Consider the following 24,118-nt stretch of genomic DNA (forward strand, 5'->3'; position numbering starts at 1 on the left):
ACAACCTTTTCATCTGGAGCTGAGTTTATGTATCTTTGGTCCTTGAAGCCCTAGCACAATGTCTGGCAGGTAGCAGGCATCAGGAAATGTTTCCTGAAATAATATATTTGTTTGGTAAAATAAACTCAGCCAGAGCAGCTGCTTATTTTATATCTCTAAGTGTTTATGAGACTTGAGCATGAGAAATACAGGTCCTTCTAGTCTATAAAATGCACCAGCAAGCTATGCTGTCACATGTTACAGAGCCACACAAGGAAGCGATATCATGAGCGATTTCTATACAGTCATTCTGGCTTTGAACCATAATCATATTTTAGAGGCCAGTGTTATAGTATAGTGGGGAAGGTTTCTGGCTGCAGTGCCAGCATCCCATGTGGGTGCCAGTTCAGGTTCCAGCTGTTCCACTTCTGATCTAGCTCTTGCAGTTGGGGAGTCAGTGAATGATGGCCTAGCTCCCTGGAAGAAGCTCCTGGCTCCCAATCAGCTCCAGCCACTGCAGCCATTTGAGGACTGAACCAGTGTATGGAAGATTTCTTTCTCTCTTTCTTGCTTGTTCTAACTCTGCCTTTCAATTAATGAATAAACTTTTTAGAAAGTGTTTTAGATGGAATGATATTAATTGGTTGACAGTTCAGCAAATGCACAATTGCCTTAAAAGTGGGTAAAAACTCTAGTAAAGAGATATGAAAACAGGGACAAACGTATTTGACATGTTCCCAGTAGTTATCTGCTTTTGCAGAAAGAGTTCCACTAAGTGGGACAGTGGGGCTCAGCAGAGCTGACGGCTGGCCTCAGCTCTACCGATCGGTTGCTGTGTGCTAACAGGGAGTCACTTCTCTCGGTCCCTCAGTTTCCATTGCTGACCACATGAGGAGATAAGATGAAAGGAACTCCTGCTAAAATACTCGGTCACCGCTGGCATCTAGAGAATCAAGCCGATTTCACTATCACACCCAAGAGCACTGTACCTGCTCTGGCTCCTGCCTGCATTTCCCACCTCACTTCATGTTCCAGCCCTGCTGAGGCTCCTGTTCACCTACTCACTCACCTTGACTTGTGCAATCCTGTTTCCTCTGCTCTCTTCACCCCACTGTGTGCCTTTGCTCATTTTTCATGTCCCTTTAGTGGACGCAGATATTGCCTTCTGCCAGAATAAAAATATCAAGACTCTTGACTATTGAAGGAAAGTATGAGGTATTGGATAAGAAAGTGGACTTTGGAGGCAGTGCAATGGGCTCAAGACCTAAGCCTGTCCACTAGCAATATGGTACAGAGGAGCCTACTGGCTGTGGTTCACCTTGTGCTGCAGAGGAGAGCAAGGAGAGTATCTGTATTAAATTCCCTACTTTGGAAGACCTAGAATCATTCCCAGTTCACCAGTTGACCACAGACTGAATTGTTTGTGTCTGTAATTCCATGTTACACCCTGGAAGTCTTTGTATTAGGAGCCAGGCTTACATATCTTTATAACTGAGGACAGTGATGGCCATGGCAGACACTTTTAAATGTTTGTTGACATTGTGGCAAGGATTAAATGAGGTAATACATTGTGTGCCTAGACGTGCTCAGCGATGCAACTGGGATGATTATTAACCACTCTCTGTGTTCCATAAGGCTTTGCACTTTTCGCTGAAAGTGAGCATTATTTTCACATAATATTTTTGTAAGGCCATCACTTGTAACAAAATATGAGCTAATGAAGGACAAGGAGACCCTTCTGGATCAACTCATATTCCCCCAAATTCATAGACTGGAACTGTAGCGCCCGCCAGAACCTCAGACTATTGCTGTTTTGGAGATAGGGCCTTTAACAGTGTGATTGAGCTAAAACAAAACTGTTGACATGTGCCCTAGTTCAATCTGCCTGGCGTCCTTATAAGAAGGAGGAGTTAGGGATCTCACAGAGACACCAGGCGTGTGCAAACTAATATGAGAGACTATGTCAAGAGGCCATGGGAGACACACCACCTGCCCCAGGAGGAAGGTCTCACAGGAAACCAGCCGAGCCAGCACTGCGGTCTTGGGCTTCTGTCCTCTCAAACTGTGAGCAAATGAATTTCTGTGTGTTAAGCCACAAGTCTGTGGCTTTTTATTATGGCAGCCTAACAAACAAATAATGAAACTATGATTTTATTCATCCATTCAATACATTTTCCAGAGGATCTATTGTATGCTAAGTTCTGATTGATGCAGTGAGAGTATAGAGTACTGAGAAAAATAAAGAAAAAAAAAACGAAGAAGAGGACCTCTGCTGTTAGGAAGCCCACAATCTAGTGGGAGAGACCCACAATGAAAAGCTAACATAAGTCATTGTGATAACAGCCTGGAGGGAGCAGTCCCTGCAGCCTGAGGGCTCCTGCAGCAGGGCTGGCCGGAAACTGATCCTTGCCTGCCACAGTGCTGGAGCTCTGAGCCCACACTCTGTAAATGCAAGTTGGATTTTTTTTTTAAAGGACAGCCCCATGTCTCTCAATTCTCTAGATGGACCAATGTGACTTCTTAGCATTTGGTGCAAGGGCAGTGGAACAACTGATGGATGAGGAGGAAGAGGAAGTGGGTTCTTCTCTCAGATCTGCCACAAGCTGGCGGTGACCTGGGACAACACCCTTCCCCTGTCTGGACCTCCATTTCCTCATCTTCAAAAATGAAGTTTGGGGTACGATAGCTCTAAGTCCCTTCTATCTCTGAAATCTTTTCCTGAGATCTAGTTCATGAAAGAATCGTTGTGAAATAGAGAAGGGAGGGAGGAGAAGGAAAGGAGGAGGAAAGAGGAAGTTGGCAGGCAAGCAAGAGAAAAGGAGGAAGGAAGGATGACCCCATGGACTTGACTTGCAGGCAGGATCCCACATGTGGCCATGGACTTCCTAGAAACCCCTTTGCAGAATATGTGGCAATGTTCATAGTTTAGCAGCACTCTGTGGGCTCAGCTGCTTAGATCCTCTGGCTCTCCAAGCTGCTCTACATTTAACATCCTTATGCTCTGGCTTGATGATCTGTGTACCAGAGGTAACAATACCAGGATCATGGGGATGTTGTGTGGATTAAATGAAAGAACGTTTGTAAAAATTTTAGAATGGTTTCCAGGACACATGTTCTTGCTAGTGTTGCTGTCAGCATCAGTGACATGACAGAAGGTTTTGCAATTACTCTTGATGATCTTGATGGAATGATTCAGCCTAGTACTGGATCTGGGATCTCTGAAATGGGGTTTGTGCATGTGTACACTGTGTGTGTGTGTGTGTGTGTGTGTGTGTGTGTGTGAGAGAGAGAGAGAGAGAGAGAGAGAGAGAGAGAGAGAGAGAGAAGGCTAGCTGGGAAATCACTTGAGCAGCTATATCACTGGATATAATTTCTAGGCCTTTCTGTCTCTCAATTTCTATCAGACTAGGTTCACTTGGGTTTTTTTAGGTTATAGGAAATAAATGATTTCCTTTAGTGCCTGAAGTAAATTCAAAGGATGGAAATATTCCACAGAGTTGATAGAGAAGGTCACAGTCCACATTCCAGAGGAACATTGTCAGGAGGGACTGGATTTGAAAATGCGGAGAAGGAGTAAGACCCATGAGTATACATGTCTCTGAGAGTGAGGTGGCAGATTTCAGGACAAATTGCGTCAAGAGCAAACAGTTCAGATAAAGCCCCTAAGGGTGAAGAGAGAAGACTGGACTGGGAAGGTGTTTTACAATCTGTTTTTGGAGACTCTCAGTGTCGACAAGTCAGAACTCCATCTTGCAGGTAGTGGGGAACTACTGAGGGCTTCTGAATAGAAGAGTGATTGGATTGTTGTTTCACTTCAGATCACTAAAAGATATCACACTAGCGACAACCAGCCCATCTGAAGATGAATGGTAAGGTCAGATGATGGAAGTCATTTAGAAATAGCTCTGCTGCCCAAAGGGCTGATTCAGATGAGTTCACACATTACACAGTCATCCGGTATGTCACTGTCCCACCCCAAACCTCTCATACGTGCATCTCACACAACACAACACTTAACAATATTCACTCTTGCCACCTGTAAGCCACTCGTTATTTTTTTTTCTATCTGCTGCATTATAGTTCATCTAGGGTTTTTTTTTTTTTTTTAGAAAACTGTAACTTACTTGAAAGAGTTGGAGAGAAAGAGACCGAGATGGATTTTCCATCCACTGGTTCATTCCCCTAGATGGGAGCAATAGCCAGAGGGTGGGTCAGGCCAAATCCAGGAGCCAGGACATTCATACAGGTCTGTCATGTGGGTGGCAGGGGTCTAAACATTTGTGCCATCCCCCACTGCTTTTCTAAGACCATTAACAAAGAACTGGATAGGAAGTGGAGCAGTTGGGACATGAATTGGTGCCCATATCAGATACTGGTATTGTGGATGGTGGGTTTACCTGCTATGCCACATCAGCCCCTTACCGACCACCTAAAATAGTACAACCTGCTGAACTGATTGTCTGGTACAGTAATGAGTCATAGATACTCTAGGGAATAATAATGCCCTTGAATAGTGGTTTCTGCAATGTACCATGGCTCTCTGAAGCAGCACAAAAGACACTTTACTGACTTTATGTTGCTTTGCTTTTATTGTGAATAAAACACTCATTTTTGTGTATGTTTTAAAGTGCACATAGTCTATTAAGAGAGTGCATCTGTATATACTAGACACAATACATACATATAATAGTGGTTTGCTAACAAACTTTCACCAAAGAGGGTGCACCTGTAGAGAAGTTTTGAGACTAGAGTAAAGGGTATCCCAAATAAGTAAGTTTGTTTAATCACAGGACAATAACTATAATTCCCGACTGAATTTCTCAAAGACATTTTTATTTGTGTTCCTATCTTCTAGCTTGGTCAGCCTCCAGCCTAAAAGTCACCACACAGTAGGGTCTCAGTTCCTGTATATGGAGTTCACTGGCTCTGCCTTATTCACTCTAGGGCAAATGGAGCAGGTCTTTGCCACAGAGAATTAAGCTGCAGGTAGGGATGCCTGCATCCCACCTTGGAGTATGGATTTGAGTCCTGACTATACTTCCAACTGAGCTCAAATACTTGGATCACTGCCATCCACATGGGAGCCCCAGAAGCATTACTGGCTCCTGGCTTTGACCTGACCAAGTCCTGATTATTATGGGTATATAGAGAGTGAACCAGTGGATAGAATATTTTTCTCGTCTCTCTTCCTTTCAAATAAATAATAGTTATTTTTTAAGATTGTGCTGGCATCCCTTATGAATGCCAGTTCCTCTGTTCACTTCATTTACTTATGAACACATTTATTGGTTTATCCTTCAATCAGCAGATTTTAGAAACACAACTCTTCATTATCTACACAAGATCCTCAACTAAGGCAGTTGCCATTAAAAGAGCTACAGAGAACACACCAACTTAAGGATGGATCTACTGATATACCCTGGAAAGAAACTGTCTTACCAAACTTCAAGTAGCCCAGGAGTAGTTAACACAGTGTCTTAAGGTCAAGTTCTATTGTAGTGACTTGTTAAGAGGAAAGATCAATCAGGAAAAATAGGTTATCACGGTCCAATAATAGGGAAAGTATTAATTTTTGATGCTTTCATTTTAAATATTCTGTAACACTTAAGGAGCACTTAAAATGAAGTATAGATGGGAGGATACTGAGGAAAGATTATTTTGCAGAAGCTAAGTTATGGGTATTTAATAAAATGAAGTTGTGGTATTCTATTTTATGATAAGATGACTACAGATCACTGTGTGCACGTCTGCTAGGAAAGAAGAGTTTGAATGTTTTTGCTGAAAAGGGATAGCAAAAGTTTCAAAAGATTATTATACTTATTCCTAACTGACCATTATGAAATGTGTATATAATGAGAAATCATGTGATACTTTATAAAATAATTTTGTAACATATGGATGCATGCAATGACAAATGAAAAAAGCAAAATGCAAACTATGATTATCATAGTTTGAATCTATATTGTGTATCAAATATACAGAAAAAAAGATCTAGAAAAAAATCTTCTGAAATGTCAGCAGAAGTAGTATTCAAGAGCAAAGGATGGGTAACTCTATTTGCTTCTTTAAGCTATCCTCTGTTTCAGATACTCTTCCATAGGCATTTGTTTATTTAGACATTCAGCAATATTTCTTTTGTGTCAACTATGAGCCAATTATGTTCTAGACACTAGAGATAGAGGCAAATGCTAGCCCTCCCTCTATTGAGGGGGCACAAACCACGAACAAGAAAAATGAGTAAGCAAGCAAGATGCTGCAATGGCTGTGTGTGTTGTAAAGGCATCCACTAGGCGATTGGCAAGTGCGAAGAAGGTCATGCTCCTGTCTTTGATACCCTGAGGAGGTGTCTTTGAGCTGAGACTGAACGACACAAAGAAACCAGAAGATCTGGGATAAGAGCTAAAGCTGAGTATGTTTGTGGAGCAGACAGAAGGCGAGGGTCGCCACAGCACAATGTACAAATAATACAAGCTGAGGTGTATGTTTAGAAATCTGGCCATGCCAGACTTCCAAGGCCTGGGAAGAAGTCTAATTGTATCCACGTACAATACAGGATGGAGAAAGTTTTCACATGAGAAATGACAAAGCCATGTACCCCTCTGGTGATGCTGGTGGTGATGGAAAAGGGAAAAGGGTCCTTGGAGGTACGATGCAAGTGGGGGAACTAATTAGGCAACACCTTTTGATTTGTAAATTGCCACTGCTGTGGCTTCTGTTTCCCCAATTGTAAAATAGGACAATTGAGCAAGGTCATAGATTTCTTAAGATTTATTTTTATTCGAAAGTCAAATCTACTGAGAGGAGAGACAGAAAGAGCTTCCATCTGCTGATTTACTCCCCAGGTAGCTGCAACAGCTAGAGCTGAGCCGATCCAAAGCCCGGAGCCAGGAGCTTTTTCCAAGTCTCCCACGCAGTAGTGCAGGGTGCCAAAGCCTTGGGCCGTTTTCTACTGCTTTCCCAGACCACAAGCAGGGAGCTGGAAGGGAAGTGGAGCATCCAGGATATGAACTGGCACCCACATGGGATCCCAGATGTGCAAGGCAAGGACTTAAGCCACTGGGCTACTGCGCCAGGCCCAAGGTCATATATTTCTAAGGCACTTAGCTAAGTTTCTTAAACAGAGCGCCTAGTCTTGTTCCTCTCTCTGCAGCACAATGGCTTTATGTCTGGGGGCAGTCTGGGTCCTTGGTGGAATGTGTGTGTGTGTGTGTGTGTGTGTCTTTGCAAACTCCTCCACTGAGGGCCTTATTTGGAAGATCACAGGGAGCCACTGAGAGCCTTTCAGCAAAGGCTGATTTCTGCATCTTAGGGCAGAAGTTCTAGGGCAGGCATGAAGGGGCCTGGAAGGGACCAGCAGTGGAAGCAGGAAGGCAGACACACAGTTTCAGTGGCAACTTCCTCTGGGCCAGGCTATCCAGGGAGTCCTCTAGTGAGAGCAGAGATTGCATGTGGGGCAGGAGCCCTGGATCTGCCCATACACGCCTCCTGCTGTGGCAGGCCCTCCAACACTGCTAGATGAGAAAGTGCGAGGCTCCACCTATTTATAGATGGGGGAAGTGAGGCACAAAGAGACAAAGTGACTCATGTGCCAAGGATTTCTGACTGCAGGGCCTTCTCAACTAATGTGAAAACCAGACTCCACTTAGGGAGTCATCTAGGCAGGGGGTGGGGTGGGGAGGGGCAAGGGTGAGGTGAGGTGGGGGTTTTGTCTGTGCCAAAATGGAAAGAAGAGGGAGAGAGGATGAAGGAATGGGGTGGCAGGGCTCCTGGGCAGAAAGAGTGACAAAGGCTCCGGGACCTAAATTTTGATACCCCTGTAATCCAGCAGGGGCTAAACTTGGCTGAAAAACTCATGCACAATGAAACCAGAGCAGATCAAACAAAGGAAAAAAAAGTCAAAACTGGGGCCAGCCAGCTGACAATCAGTATATAGAGCATGTGATACAACAAAAATAGATCAGAGACTCTTCCCCCAAGAGAAACACAGCTTGGAGATCCTGGGACCCAAACCCTCACATGAAAGGTAGGGGGAGAAGTAAATGTCATACCTCAGTGAGAAAAATCAGCCTGGCCAGCAGAGTTGGGCTAGATGCCAGTTCTCCTCATTCAAGTTCAGGGTTATCTCACAGCACCCCCAGCCCCAACAACTAGTTCTGAGCCTAACTTCTAAACCTACGATAGACATAGCAGGCAAGAAGGGTCATCAAAGTGATTTAGCATCTTGTTTGCCCTGTGTGTTGTAGTGTGCATGTAGACACACACCCACAACTGTGATTTGGGGTGTGTGTGTATATGTGCACGCATGCTTTCAAGTGAGTACCATGAACCCATAGCATTCCTTAAATATCTGTGTTGACAGCCTCATTTCAGTGCAGCTCTTAGAACCCACTGCAATGCTGGTCCTACTCTAGCCCCTTTATTTTACAAGCAAGGACTGGGCTCCCAAAGGATATGAATTCGCAAAGTCATTTAAGCCAAGCACCAGAGCAACCTGCCCTCAGATGCCCTGGCTTTTTCCAGGCTGCAAAGAGGAAAAGGGTTGTTAAACACAAGCATGCTTGTTTCTGCTCTCAAGCACATATTTGCAAAAGGAAGATATTGGGGAGGGAGACCATTTCCACCTTACTACTTTTTGAAACTTATTTGGCAAGGTGCCTGATTAATGAGTTTCTAAATATGTCTTCCATTTCTTTGGAAGTTTGGACTACAATGACAGCAACAACTGCAGTGTCCCCTGCATACGCACCAACTGGACGTCTACTATGTACTGGATGCTCCATTGGGTGTTTTATGGGCTTTTAAAATATTTCAAAATACAATGATGCAGATATTGTCAGTCCCATTCTTGTTTGATTTTTTTTTCCACAGAGAAAAAAATAAAGCCAGAATAGGCTTAGGAACTTTTCTGCAGGTCACAGAAGCTGCCAGGGGCAAAGGGAGGGCCTGAGTGGCTGTTGGACCCTGGTACACTACTGTGTGCTTGAGATTATGTGAGGCCTTCCCACAATCCTAGCAGAGTGTAGGGCTGATTTTCTCTGAAGTCTGTCCTCTGGTCCCACAAGTGGAGCTGCAGGCTCTAGGTGATGTCTGAGATTACTAAGTCCCTCCCAAAGGACTGAAGTAGGTGATCGAAGTTTGCTGGCTAAGCCATTGAAAGGCCTGGATCAAAGACTACTCTCTTTAGATGGCTCATTTCCTGGAGGGGCTTAACACGCACATACTTGGCCCTAGACATGAAGAGAACATATTAAGGCTCAGTGTAGGAGGCATGTACCTCAACTGTAGAAAGTGCATAGAACACAGGGCACAGCCTGATGGTGTGGGCCTCTTCTATGTATTTGGCAAATACTTATTCACGGCTGATTTCCTCTAGTGTCCCTGAGAGCCACATTCCCTTTCTGCCTAAATGTCTCCAGGACCAGGCAGCTCAGTACCTTACAGACTATTCTAATTGCTAGAAAGTTCTTGTCCTCCTGTTCAGCCAGAAGTCTATCTCCCACACATGGGCATACTCTAGATCTGCCCTTTGGGTTTGCGCTGAGCCCACTTCCTCCCTACCCAGTAGCATCCTGGCTATTTCAGGGAAATGTTCATTTCATATATTAGTGTACCCTCTGGGTGTGCTGAACAGAGTAGTAAGTTTGCATGATGTTACTAGGTGTCCTTATAAAACAAACAGATAAGCCATAAATAGCCCTCTCTGGACAAGCCAGGTTCGGCGAGGTGAGGCAGGTGTGCTTCCTGCAAGACGTCCCAGAACTTGATGCTGCTGCAAACTTTGGGCTCATAAACTGAACTGAAATATTTCCCAAACATTCCATCTTTTTTTACATACCTTTTGCCATTTTGCTATCCATCCTATGTTTAGAAATGCTTTTCTGTACATCTCTAGGTTCTTACTGTCACTGTTTGAAACCAGCCAGTCTCCCCTCACTGTTCACTCTGAGACACAGTGTTGAGATTTTCTCACTGTTTTCACTGTCATTCTCTACTAGGGATGTCAGATTGAATTGTCAGTTAAATTTGAGTTGCAGATAAAGGATAGTTTTGTTATCATAAAACTATGTCCTATGTAACATTTGGAACATACTTAAACAACAAAGAATATCCATGCTTATATGAAATTCAAATTGAACTTGGCCTCTTGTATTTTTATTTGCCAGATTTGGTAAGCCTGAGGTGGGTGTTAGGCCTAGTGGTAAAACTGCCTCTTGTGGTGTAAGCACCCCACATCTGAATGCTGGTTTCAAATCCCAGCTCTGCTTACAACTCCAGCTTCCTGCCTATGCATAGCCTTGGGCAACAGGTGATGGCTCCAGTAAGTGGGTCCCTGCAACGCACATGCAGGCTCGGAGTGAGTTTGCCTGACTAGGTTCTGACTATCATGAGTATTTGGGGGAATGAATCAGCAGACAGGAGTTCTCTCTGTGTGTCTCTCTCTTTATGCTTCCCTCATTCTTTCTCCCCATTTGCCTCAAAAACAAACAGTTGTCTTAAATATGGCAATTCTAAATGGCCTCATGTGGCCCATTCCCTTGAAACCACCAGTCCCTCAGCATGAGGCAGACTATTCCAGAAATAAGACAAGGCCAAGACTTTGAAAACCTTGGGAATCATTTTCAACCCTGCTCTTCCTTTAGCCATTTCAAAAGGGAAGAGAATTATAATTTATGGATGATTCAAGAACAGTCTGAGGTTCACAGATATCAGGAAACTTACCAAATCTACTAGCAAAATCCAGAAACCAATTTTCTGTCCCACACCTCTGTTCACAGCTGTGAAGTACTTTGAAAAGATCATGAAAAATATAATTTAAAAATCTTTGCTGCAAAAGGTCTTTGAAATACATGTGTAGTTTTTTTTGTAATATGCACTTTCCATGAACACTTTGAGTATTCCTTGTATGTTTACATTTCTGTAAATGTTAGTATAAGGGAACTAGATAAAAATACAATTTATAATTCCCATTTCTTGTCTGTCTTCTCCGTGAGATTATTAGTAACCCAAAGGTGAGTGCCAACCATGTCCCAGGTAGTTAGTGCAAGTACTGGCATATACAGATGTTTAAAAATGTGTACTGTGTAATGGGGACTGTGGTGCAGCAGGGTTAGTCATCACTTGGGGTGCTCACATTTCATACCAGAGTGCCTGGGATCGAATCCTGTCTCTGCTTTTCCTCTAGCTTCCTGCTAATGTGCACCCTGGGAGATAGCAGGTGATGGTTCCAGTAGCTGGCTCCCTGTCACCCATGTGTGAGACAAGATGGAGTTCCTGGGTTCTGGGTTCTGGTTTGGGCTTGGCACAGCTAGGCATTGAAGGGGTTAACCAGAGAATAGAAGATTTCTTCATTTGATTTTGCCTTTTCAAAGTAAAAAAAAAAAATGACCGAACTAGCAAATGAATGAGTCACATTACTTGGAAGGCTGAAAGAACCAGGTAAACCAACATTCGGAGAAGGAGCTTGCCAACTGCTCTGCTTATAATTTGGATCTGTCATCCATGCTAAGCTTTTCTAACCCCGTTACTAAATATGCTGTTCACCTGTGCTAAAGGCACTCGCATTAGAAGACATGTATGCAAAACAAGAACATCTAATTGCTCCGACTAAAATAAAACATTTCAGCCCAACACAAGCTGTTTTCAAGAAGTTGAATGAATTCCCAGAGCCTGCAATTTCTACCGATGGGCCATCTCTAGTGATTGTGGGGTTGGGACAAATTCTACCAGGTATTTCCACAGAAGCAGCCTGATCCAAGAGAAATTGGGCGGGGTGACCAAGGACAGCCTCGGAAGACCCTAAGCTGCCAGGAGGGTAAGGAGTGGGAAGCAGGGCGAGAGACCCCTAAAGCTCTGATATGGCCACAGTGCAAATGATGAGCCACATAGCTGATAGAGATCAGCCAGCACCTCCAGCTCTGGGCCCCCCAGCATTAAATGCACCCTAGGGGTTGTCCCTGAAGTAGAAAATGGCTTATTTACCACTTGGCAGCTGTGGCTTCAGTGCTAGGAAGGCTTGCTGTGACTTCAGAAGATAAAACGTATCAGAAAGCCAGAGAAGGACAATAAGAGCCCTGGCTCCTAGGAGAGCAAGAGAGGGTAGTGAAACTTGTGTGGTTTTCCAAGTATGAGTGTGAAGACCTGAGTGACAGTTCTAGCAAGTCTTTAAACCCTAGTATTTGCGTCTATGAAATGGGTCCAAGCACTCCTCAGACACCTCGGAGTCACTGTGAGCATTTAGACATCATCCTGGCAGATATAAAAGCCTTGGTAGGTTGCCCAACACTGGATCAATACGTGGGACTGATGTTACACAGTGTTCCCTTGAGCCCTAAGGTCTTCCTCAGCCTGCCGGATCTGTGAGTTGCTGCCAGGGTAGTCCAAAAAAACATCCAACTGGGGAAAACGAAGGGCATTGCCTACACACCCCGAAGCAAAATGTAAATAACCTCAATTGACATAATATTCATAGGGTTCCTTTTAGTTATGGAGGAAAACATTTTCTGAATTCACACTGGAAAACATCCATGTGAGTGGGTAGGAGTCTTTGGAATATTGAACAATCACTTGGCGGAAATGTAATGGTCTACACCTTTAAGGCTCTAGGTGACCCTTTCATTCTGCTTGAACACTGCTTTTGCTCTCCTTGGAGCCCGTCACTGGCTCTGGCCAAGGCTCTTGCTGGCTTTAGTAGGAAACAGGAGTCAGATACACACAGCTATGGTTCTCTTTCATTGGAGAAACTTCTACAGGGTTGTTGTAACTGATTTGCTGGCTATTTCCACTACTGTAAGATGCTACATGCACTGGAGGCAAATTCACTAACATCAATGTGTTGTTATGTTTATTACTATATATCTGTATATTTTACATCAACATTCCAAGCTGTTAAATATGTGTCGCCTGTGACAAGGCACTAGAGAACCAGATGGACATCTTTCCTATCAAGCTTTGTGTTTGTTCCTCCACCATCATATTTGGTGCGGTGGTTGCTGACTGGCACACTTCTACTCCCACCACTGTTCCTATGACGACCCGGCCAGCTCTGATTTCCCCCACTGTTACTTAGGTTCAATTCTTGATATTGTTGGCTCTATACAAAGAGGACTGCAAACCTGGGGCTGGCCAGAGGCTCTGCTTACAAATCCGGGAGGGCACAAGGCAATCTCTATGCAACCCGATCTGCCCATCCTCCCCTCCTTGCCCAGGCCAAGAATAGTTAGTGATCATATTCTGGAAGAAACCCCACCTTGCAACTGGATGCTGTGAGCCAAGAAAAGGGGGAGCAGTGCTGAAGGCCTGTGTATGAGCCCAAGCAGCCAGCCCAGGGGCAGCACCACAGGCAGAGCGCTCAGAGTGGAAGCAGCAGTGCACCACTGTTTACTCCAAGGACACACGGGCTAGGGATCCCCCAATGAGGAAGTGTTTTGCCACCTCCCAACACTCAGTTTCTATACAATATACATGTACATGTACCCATGCATGTGTATCTACCCATCTGTGCATAGAAATGCTTAAGAGTGTGTTTTAGGAGGCAGAGTTTGCGAGTGAATACTTCCATGAGCATTTATAAGAAAACAGACAAGTACAAACCCTTGTGTGAACACTATTCGGTGTGAGAATGCTTTTGAATCAGTAGGTGCATCTTTAGATTCTGTCAGAAATCTGGGTCTCCTCTCTCCTGCATAAACATCACGGTTCCTAATCGCTCTGAAGGTAAAGACCCAAGTCCACACTGCAGCCTCAAAGGCCCTGTGTGGTGTGGCTCCTGCCTGCCCCAGATGAGCTCTCCCCCTCTGCACACCAGCCGCACTGGCCTGCCCTCTGTCTTTCTCATACACAAAGTTTCCTTTTATCACTGAACATCTGCATGTGGTTTTTATCCCTCGACCTTATACTCTTAAGATCTTTGTAGCCATTCATCAGCTGTCAGCTGAAGCTTTACTTTTCTGGAGAAACCTTTATTGATCTCACAAAATTAGTCAGATTCCCTCAAATACCTGTAATTCTTCCATAGCCTCTACCACACTTGCCATTTTGTATTTTAGAAAAGCTGTTCCACACAAACTTAGCAGGGGCAAAGAGAAATTGCTTTTTGATAGTCTGTTTACTCAATGGCCTTCACTTTCTAATGGTTTCCATGACATAGTCAGAGCTTAACAGACATGTATAAAATGAAATAAGGCTGTACGTACTCTCATAGGGGAGGAGCCAGCATTTGATCCTGTGTGTTCCCGGTACCAGTGTGACCATGGTTTCAAATTTGCTCATTTGGAGCAAACAAAACTGTGCTCAGAAATTGCTATGTGCTAACAGAATGGTGTTTAGAAAATTTTGTGTCATACATGTGTCCATATTCCTACAGGGCTAAACACAAAAGACCCTAGAGGTTTACATACACCCATGTGAAAATGCAGACATGTCACATGGGACATGCAGGAGCATCGGTTTCTACAAGAAGTTTTATTTTCTTTTTCATAACTTTAGTGACACATTGGTCATTCTGTAGCAGGTTGTTTAAATTGATGTTGATGTAAATGTTCTGTTTCTCTCCCTGTTGTGGACTGTGTTTTCTGGCTCTGTATTTAAGGGGATGTATAATAGAAGTACAGTGGAGATCGACATGTCCAGATGTGAAGACATAGTAGAGTATGCCTCTCTGTGTCCAGACCAAAGATGGACGCCCAGTGAAACAGTTAACTATATCCTGACAGTAGGAAACTTAATTCTCTGACATTGTCTATACCAACACTGCCAGGAAACACTTCAATAGCAGCCTGATGGACTTAAAACTGTTCATGAAGGACTATCCACTGTAAATACCAGAGGAGAAAATAATATGGGGATAGAGAAGTTAGGGAGGTGGATGGGAAACCCCAGAGCCTCTGAAATTGTATCATAAAATCATAATAAGAAGAAAAAGAAAATGCAGAAAATGCAGGCATGTGCATTTGTGTTGATGTGGGTCCTGAGTGTTTTCTGTCACAACCAAAACACCTTGAGACTTGGTCATTCACAAAGAAAAGAGATTTATTTTGACTCATGGTTCTGAAGGCTGACAGGTCTGCTTGACAGGTCTGGTGAGGAATTTGCAGAAGAGCAAGCAAAAGAGTGGAGGAGCCAAAAACACGGGGTACTAAGAGAGTTGACTTCACTTTATCACAACCTGCTCTCATGAGAAGGACCCAAAATTTCCCCTGAGTTCCACCTCCCACCAGTCCACAAGGGCGTCTAATTTGAACATGAGTTTGAGGGTGCAAGCTGCGTTCACACACCATGGCAGCATCCATGTGAAAGGCTCTGTGTGTGTTTTTTTGGGTGTGTGCAAGTGTGGAGGTGTATGTATATGAGTGAGTCATAGTCTCTTTTGCAGCTGGGCGGGGACCCCTTGGGATTTCTGAGTGGGAGGGTTTGTGTACATTAGGCAAATTGATTCATGCAGACCTTGGTATGGTTTGACTTAACCCCAGGCAGGGTTCTTGAGGAGGAAGGAGCCTATCGCTGGAGTACAAGTCCCTCTTCCTTCCTTACCTCTAGACCTCCGTGCAGAGGACATGAAAACAGACGACAACGATGCTGTTTAAATGCCATGTTGTGACAAATCATAAAGTTTAATTGCTTGAAGCATTTTATGATTATCTTCCTCTTTGGTGGTAATTTTTTGTCACTTAAAAGTTGTTTTATCAGATGACACAAGGAAAATTAGGGTCCTGCATTTGGAGGGTGGTTATTTGTATGAAAGCAGGGCAGTTGTAAAGGATCAGTTTTTAGGCACCTGTGTTTCCTACTCCAGAGCAGGAAGAGTAGACAGAAGGTGGCAATGAGATCCCCCATGGTCTCCTCCTATGATCCCTAGCACATTTGCTTCACCATTTGTCAGGGAATTTGTGGCAAAACAGATATCTGCCCGCCAACTATGATCCTGTTAAGTCAGAATGTCAGAGATGAGAAAGTCAGGAATGTGTATTTTCTCGTAAGTTCCCCCAAATCATTTTTAGACTCTATATAGTTTGGGAACCAGTTGTGATAACATACAATAATGTCAGGAAACGCAAATGTAAATCAATGTCACTAACTCTTCCATGATTCTATAAGAAAAGATTCTGGGCTTGGTGTTGTGGTGCTTCGGATTAGGCCACCACTTCTGATGCCAGAATGCTGAGTAAAGTCCCAGCTGCTCTATTTCTGATCCAGTTCCCTGCTAACACACCTGGGGAAGCAGCTGAAGACGACACCGGTACTTGGATCCCTGCTATCCATGTGGGAGACCTGGCTAGAGCTTCAGGTTTCTGGCTTCAGCCTGGCCCACCCCTAGCTATTGTGACCACTTGGCGGGGTGGAGGAAGGGAAAACCTTTTCCTTTGTCTCTCCTCTCTGCATTGCTTTGCCTTTCAAATAACTAAAATACATCTTTCGTATAATAAAAAAAGAGATTTCTAAAGCTGGCAACCTTATGTACTGAATATTAGTTAGCTCTGCAGTCTTTTAGGTTGAGAATGTTAGGTGAGCAGTTGGATTTATAAAGAGATGCTGTGGGAAACGAAACAAGAAATGAAGTCTGCCTGTTCGTAAGCCAAACAGAGTTGTAACACATACAGAGAGAACTGTCAGTACAGTGCCTCTTGAAAACAAACACCCACCCACCAGCAGATGGTTGGTGTTGTCGACAATATTTAGAAACATCTAAAGGGATCTTTATAAAAAGAAAAGCCATACAATACAAGAGACACAGAGTTGGGGTAATGAAGGCAGCTGTGGCTTTTGGGCACAGACCTTAGATGGCAAAACCAATATGGTGTGGTTGAAAAGGATGTAGGAGTTCCCTAGGATTCCACTTGTGTTCTGTCATTGGTGTTGCTGTTGTGATTTGTGATTTCAACTCTGTTTTCCTGGATAAGTGTACACATTTAGCAACTCCAGTCTTCCCTCCCTCTGAGCAAAAATAACAATAATAAAATAAGCCAGGGGAGACTGCAGGCTCACAGCCCCTGTACTTGCTTTGTCTGGTGGGCCCAGGTGCCCTGAGCCAGAGCTAAGAATTACTGGCTCTGCGGAGGCCAGCCCCACACTGATATTCTTTCCTGAGAACCCCTAGATGTGTACAGAGATGTGGGCAGAAAAGTGAGAAGAGTGCTTGATTGATTTCCAGATGTCGAGAGCTTCCTGACCCAAAAGTGGTGACCTGAGTCAGTGTAAACCAATGGGCACCTCCCTGTGCCCTCCTACCTGGCAAGACAAACTCACTCAACTCATGCCTGACTAATGATGGGAGACAGTTTCCCAGCATGTACTTAGTCATAGCCTCCCTAGACAGCGTGGATTTGTCCCTTAGTCCCACAGACTAGAAATTAATCAGGCCCCTCTGAAAAGAAGCCCTTGAGAAAAAGGAAAAAATACACCCACAACAAATGTGCACTCAGGATCTTCTCCCTGCTTACCTCTTATCTAATCCTCAACAGGAGACAACCTGTAACTGGAGGTAAAACACAGAAAAATCTAGTTTAGAAACCTAGGTTTATTCCAGTGGGTTGGGTGAGCTCAGACAACTCAATTCAGCTCTTTCTGTCTCACCTTACTTATTTATAGAATGACCACATACCTAATAGTTGTATTGTATAGGGTTTGCTGCCAGGCCTAAATAATACTGTATGTGAAAATTGCCAAATACAATGCTGACTGATAGGAAGAACTTGGCCGTGATCAGCCATCATCACCACTATCACAACAGACACTCTCTCGAAATAGGAACACACTGTTACATTTCAAATAGTAGGTGTGGGTCCATGTTGTGGCTTGAAGAGCCTGTTTTAACATGAACCGACAGGCTGGATTGGAGGCACCGAGCAATGTAGAAAGGACTTTGTGCTGGGAGTTCAGTGGTTAGTTTCCTATGCTCTTTAAGCAGATTATGAGGACAGGAAAGTGTGATTTCAAAAACATGTGAATTCAGAAGCAGAAAGTGTGATTTTAAAAAGGGAAGTATAGAAGCACCCTTTCACCTACATGCAACAAATAGTACGTGTGTGTAGGGTTGAATTCAACTTCAGTGTCATATCTATTTATTCTTGATCCTCAAAGTGGGGTCATGGACCACCTGTGTTTGAGAGAAGTTGGAAAAACTTGCTAAAATGCAGATTCTTGTGACCTCACCTCAGATCCCCTAATTCAGATGACTGAAGTAGGGATTCCTGGGTGCCATCATTGTAGGGAGCGGCGGACCCCACGTGTATGTTAGGTGGTCGCAAGATGGCGGCTGGCCGAGGGCCAGGAGGTGGGATTTGTCCCACCAGTAGGCAGGCAGGATAAGCTAATGTTCCCCCGCTCCAATTGCTGACTTATCAGATAGCGGGGAGAAGTGATTGATGGAGAATGATATATAAGCAGCCCTTTTTCGGCAATAAACCTTTTTTGGTTCGCCTGCCCCTTTTCGTTCGTTCTCCTTCTTTTTGGTTCGGCTTTTCATTCGTTCGTTCGTTTGTGTGTGTGTTCGTTCGGTGTGTGTGTGCCGGTTGTGGTGGCGGTTCCTGTTTTCCCAGGCCCTCGAGATTTCTCGTCATTTTAGTGTTGCTGCAGGGCGGCAACACATCATGTTTGAGAACTGTTAAAAACCAGGCCCATGAGCCAGCAGAAATTATGAATCTAGCCCATAGTAAATGCTGAAATATAGTTAAAGAGGCAAGGTGTTGTGGTATTGTAGCTTAAGCCTCTCACTGCACAACCCACATCTCATTTGGACTATCTGTTTGAGTCTCAGCTCCTCTGCTTCTGATCCACCTTCCTGCTAATGCACCTGGGAAGGCAGCAAATGATGGCCCAAGTACATATGTACCTCCTGACCATTGGGGGCAACTTGGGGAGTTCTGGCTCCTGGCTTCATCCTGGCCCAGATCTGACTATTTCGGGCATTTGGGAAATGAATCAAAACATAGAAAAATAAATCATTTTGTCATTTCCTTTTTCTCTGTCACTATGCTTTTCAAATACATTTCATCTTGGCATTTGTGAAAGTATTAGCAGTAGAGTCAAAACATTATGAATAATCTAATTCATTTTTTGCTAAAAAAATCTGTATATATTTGTACAAGCTGGAAACGTATAACATAACATGTAAAAATGGTTATCTTATTTTGTGTTATTTCCAACTGTTCTCCAATAAGTATATATTACCCATGAAAGAAAAAAGTGTGCCTGTAAGATAAGATCAGTGCAGCCAGATGTACAGCACAGATGACTTCCTGCAGTCTTAAACAGTTTGGCAGAAAGAAGGAAACACAGGACTCATGTAGACCCTGAACATCATTCTTTAGTGATAATGCCAATAAAGACAAGGTGAGCAGCAGGTTACCCAGGCTGTCTGTGGTTGTGCTAGGACAGACCTCAGGTCTGCAGGGTTTGGGGTCAAAGGGCTTTGAAGTGCTCTGTGCTGGCCAGGGACCTGCCTCCCTTTCCTCCTGCCCCGCCCCGTGAGGGTGACAGACCACAGGAAGTCCAGTGATTCCAAGGGTGGAGAAGGATGTACTAGCTTCTGCAGAGGCAACTTTGCAGTTCTCATTCCTCTCTCTTTGGGAGTTAGTAGGTCATTTGCAAAAGGCATGGGAAGAGCAGCTGATGAAAAGGTCTAACAGTTTGGAAAACTGCTTAACCTTATTGCTCTATTTCTGGATGTTCCCCCATGGCCAAGGGCTGTTGAGATCCTGATTTCCCCCGGAGGTTTCCCATTTGGGAATCCAGTGAAACCTCTGAAATCCAGAGGAATTGGAGAGAAGGCCAGCTGGAATTAGGGAGCGGTCTGAAAAATTTTTAAGGATACTTCAAGTCTATTGCTTTAATAATAAGAGATAGGATTACAGATCTGGAACAAGACAAGCCTAGTGTTCTGCTCAGTTTAGGAACTCTATGCTCCCCTAGAGAGGATGCTCACTGTTCTGGTAGACATGGCTTGTCCCACCAACAGAAGCCTTCCTGTATCTTAGCTGCAATCTGCCTTCCTAAAAGGCTCTCCTTTATCTCCAGTATTCACGGTCATCTGGTGTCCCGCTCTGCTTCCTCAGGCGGTCCTCTACTATTGGAACCTAGACTGTTCACTGACTAGTGGCGCTCAGCATTGTGTTCTGCAGGCTGGCCACTCCCAGGGTGAGCCATCATTACTTGTATGACAAATGTCATCAATTGTAATTGGAAACATAAATGACTATCTCTAATGAGCCTTCAAGTGAATAGCTATATAAATCCAGAGCTGAGCAGAGCTTAAACACCAGCTGCACTGGCCTTGTTCTTTCACAGCCATGCAGACTGGGGTCCACTCAGCAAAACTGCAGTCACCCAGCTTCAGGGAGACCGAGAAAGGGAATGAGAAAGGAGGAGCTGAGTTCTCCTTTCACTTAAACCCTCGCTGTGTAGATCTTGATCCAAGACCCTGTCCAATTCATCCTGCCTCTTAATCATAAAACAAGAGCATTTCTCAGGCTCTTGAGTATGTTTGGGAAGTTTCTTCTCATAGATACTTCAAAAATCCCTCCTTCAAATTGTATCTGTGCTGTTAAGTAGGAATTCAAAAAAAAACTGAAGTCAGTAGAGATTATACTGCTAATAAAAGTACCATTCAAAGTGCATCAATCTTTTTTGCTGTCAGAAAATCATCTGTTTTGCCCTAATATTCTAGACCCAAGTGGGCAGCCTGTGTATAGAGTCACTTATACCTACCGAATTTCTGTAAGATTCAGCTGCCTGCCCAACTTAGGAGAACTTCTCCACTTCAGCATTGAGAACTAACTGAGCAAAATACAGGGTAGCCTGTGTTTCTGCTTGATCCTGCTATGTTCTCTTCAGAATTTCATATCCTCTTTTCAATCTGCCCTGATTCTCTCACGAAAAGATGAAGCAGAGACACAGAGAAGTAACCTAGACAGTTCAGTGATTGGTTTCCTGTCCAGGTCCCTGGCAACCTTCAGTCACATGCTTGGGAGGGCACATTCCTCCCTGCCCCACTGCACAACAGTCTCCCTCTTCTCTCAACAAGGTATTGCATTTCCAATTCTTATACTTGTTCTGGCACAGAGCGGAAGCTGCATCATGCTGCTTCCTGGCTTGCATGGATGCATGGCTCTGTGGACCCTGGAATGCCACAGATGTGTTTTAGATCAGACTCTGCCATAAGCAGAGTGTGACTTGGGCAAATTATCCAAGTGTCTGAACCTCAGTTCCATCATTTTCCAGATGAGGATGGGTGGGCTGCCTATATCTGAAGTCTGTCAACATAACCTGACCCCTATTAGATACCCAGCACAGTCCTTATCATTCTGTAAGATTCCAGAAAAATTATTTATTTAGTGTTATCAATATATTGATATTATGATGCATATTTTTTCATACTATACACAGCAAGTACTCCATAAAACTTAAGAGTTTGTGGAAAATGAAATTAGAAGATAAGTTTAGTTGGGTGCAGAAAAAAAAATGAAACGCCTGCACTCTCATATCCCCAGTTGATTCTGGTTTAGGTTGTTTGGTGATAAGTTCACAATCAGAAAAATCCAAAGATTATAGAAGATCCATTCCTGTTCCCAAAGTCTCTTTCCTGCAGATTCCTTCCTCTAGTGATTATCTCAGTGGGAGGCCCACCCTGTCGTGCACTGTTCACACCTGACAGTTTGCATCTCAGGAGAAAGTTCTCCTTTGACAGACTCAGAACTTGCTGTCCAGGCAAGGAAAACTTTGATGATGAATCCAACACAAACCTTATGTAACCAGCGCGTCAGCAAACAGAGGGACGGAGAGACAGAGGAATACAAAGCCACGCAAAAGGAGTTGGAAAGCAGGGGACTGCGACATGCTCAGAGGCACTTGCTTGTCTTTATCAAGTCCTAAAAGGCTTGAATGTAGCTGGTTTTATCCTTTAGCTGAGAATTGAAATGAACAATTCCTTTAACTCTAAGAATATATATATATATATTCTATTGACATAGTGTACTAATGATACTTACTGGTACTTTATACTTACTGCCTAGGACTTACACATGATGACCAACAAGTTTTCAACCTTTGTGTCTGAAATACAGTTGTGGGAAATTTCTGCCTGGGGTTGTCTGAAAGTCCTGACTGGTCATAGAGTTACAAAATCTCCCGGAGTTCTTAAATGTAAAGGATTTCATAGTGTATTCTTGAAATGAATGATTTTTTCTCTAGTCTCTACTGCAGATTACTTATTCCTTGAATTTTGTGTTAGCAGCTTGAAGTAAATTTTAAAAAAAATCCACTGAAACAAAGTTGTCATGTTACAGCCCGGGGGGGGGGGGGGGCGGGAGGGGGAGAGTTCCCAGTTGAGGGTAAGGGGCAATGCAATGACAATGTGACCACAACAATACTGTGGCTCCTGGCAGGGTAGTTTGGTAGGTTGGTTAGCTGCTCTGACATCCTTGGCTGCTTCTATTGGGCAGTTCATGCACCCTCCACCCCCTCAGGCTTTTGGTTTCTTCAGGTGTCAAATGCTTTCTGTGGGCTTTTTCATAGGGAGCTCCTGTGGGGTTACAGGGTCATGCAGAAAAGCTGGAGAAGCTGCCCAGTGCAGGAGAAGGGCAGTGTGAAAACAGGTATAAGTACTCTAGGAGAAAGGTAAAAACACGAAGCGCATGTGCTCTCTGGTTCCAAACCATACTCCTGGCATTCTCCTGATTGCTAGCGCTTGCCCAGATACCTCATCACCACGCTGACAGGAAGCAGAGAAGGCCAGTGCTTTTCTGGTTGGGGACCTTGGCTGGGATCGAAGGGAAGAGAGAAATGAAGTCAGCTTCATGAGCCAGTGAAATGGCAATGACCCCTGTGGGCTGATCCTCCCTCCACAGCCCGACGTTGCCAAGGAGGGCGAGCCACTTCATCAAACCTGGGCCGAGTTCTGGCTCAGAACACACAGGCAAAAATAGAAAGGGACTGGGAGAAGAAATGTGTTTACTTTTGTGATTTCCCCTCCTGTGCCTTTTAACAGTAGTGTAATCTCTCAACACACAGGCAGTAACGACACACAGTCCTTGCCTCTATTGATAACCCTCCCAAACAGCTCACATACAGACCAAAAACCTTCTTCAAGACTTGGGCTCACTATCTGGGTAGCTGAAAAGCAGATTCAGGGATAGCAGGGCACAGGGAGAGTGCACTGGCCTAGGCTTCATCTTTAAAATCCTCTCTCAGGCCCTGCAGAATAAGATACTTGCACCAGACAGAATCTAAATGTTCCCTTAGATTTTAAAGTTGGTCCCCACAGCTCTCTACTAGTTGTGATTTCATCCCTATAAGGGTATTTAGCAGTGCTGGAGATTTGTTTCAATTCTTACATTGGCAGCTGAAGGGTAGACATAAAGGATGCTACTCCCAATTCAACAATGGGACAATTCCACAACAGAGACTTTGTAAAGGCTAATAGTACTGAGGGTAGCGAGAAGAGCTAGTGGGCGAGGGAAGAAGAGGCATAACTAACAAATGGGTTAAAATCGATATGTGCTTCCCAGTCTCTCCTGAGGACCAAAGCCCTTTATTTTCCTTTGGAATCATGGTGCTAGGTTTCAATAACTTTCTTATACGAACATCTTCCTTTTCCTTAAAATACCGATTCTGGCGAAATGAGATGGCCAGGATAGAAATACAAACAGTTCTTAAACAAGTAGTACTGGGTGGGTGGCAGGGGTGTGTGGAGGGACAGAATGTATGCCCAGAACGCCATCTCTGAGTCAGTGCATCTGAGGTCACAAAAGAGAATAACAACCCCAGGACAAGCTGAGCTATGCTGAGGGCAGGCGGAATGCATGTGGGCCACAAGCATTGGGAGAGAGATATAGACTTGCCACAGCAGAGGCAGAGGAAAGGGTTAAGCAATCAGAGCATGTCATTCTTGTACCATGCCACATTAAGCCGCGGGCAGTTATGACAAATAGTTACCTGTGGTTTCCAGTGGGAGAGGCAAGGACACTCCAGTCAAGGGGCTTTGGAGAAACAGGTGCAGTGAAGTCATGGTCAAACAATTTATTTACTGTAAACTTTAGACTTTGCTCAGGAAAACAACTGAAGCTGCCCCTCAAATCCCTGTCTACAACACCCAGTTTGAGCAAATAAGAGGAGCTGGGAAGAGTCCATGTTCACAGCTGAAAGGTCC

General features: G+C 44.1%; 1 protein-coding gene across 3 annotated transcripts in view; it reads right to left on the reverse strand.

Annotated features, from left to right (window-relative positions):
• Positions 1-24,118, reverse strand: part of ADRB2 (adrenoceptor beta 2) — a 148,162-nt gene that overhangs the window by 122,171 nt on the left and 1,873 nt on the right. The window lies entirely within an intron of this gene.

Source organism: Ochotona princeps, chromosome 19 (genome assembly GCF_030435755.1).
Source record: "Ochotona princeps isolate mOchPri1 chromosome 19, mOchPri1.hap1, whole genome shotgun sequence".
NCBI classification, from domain to species: Eukaryota; Metazoa; Chordata; class Mammalia; order Lagomorpha; family Ochotonidae; genus Ochotona; species Ochotona princeps.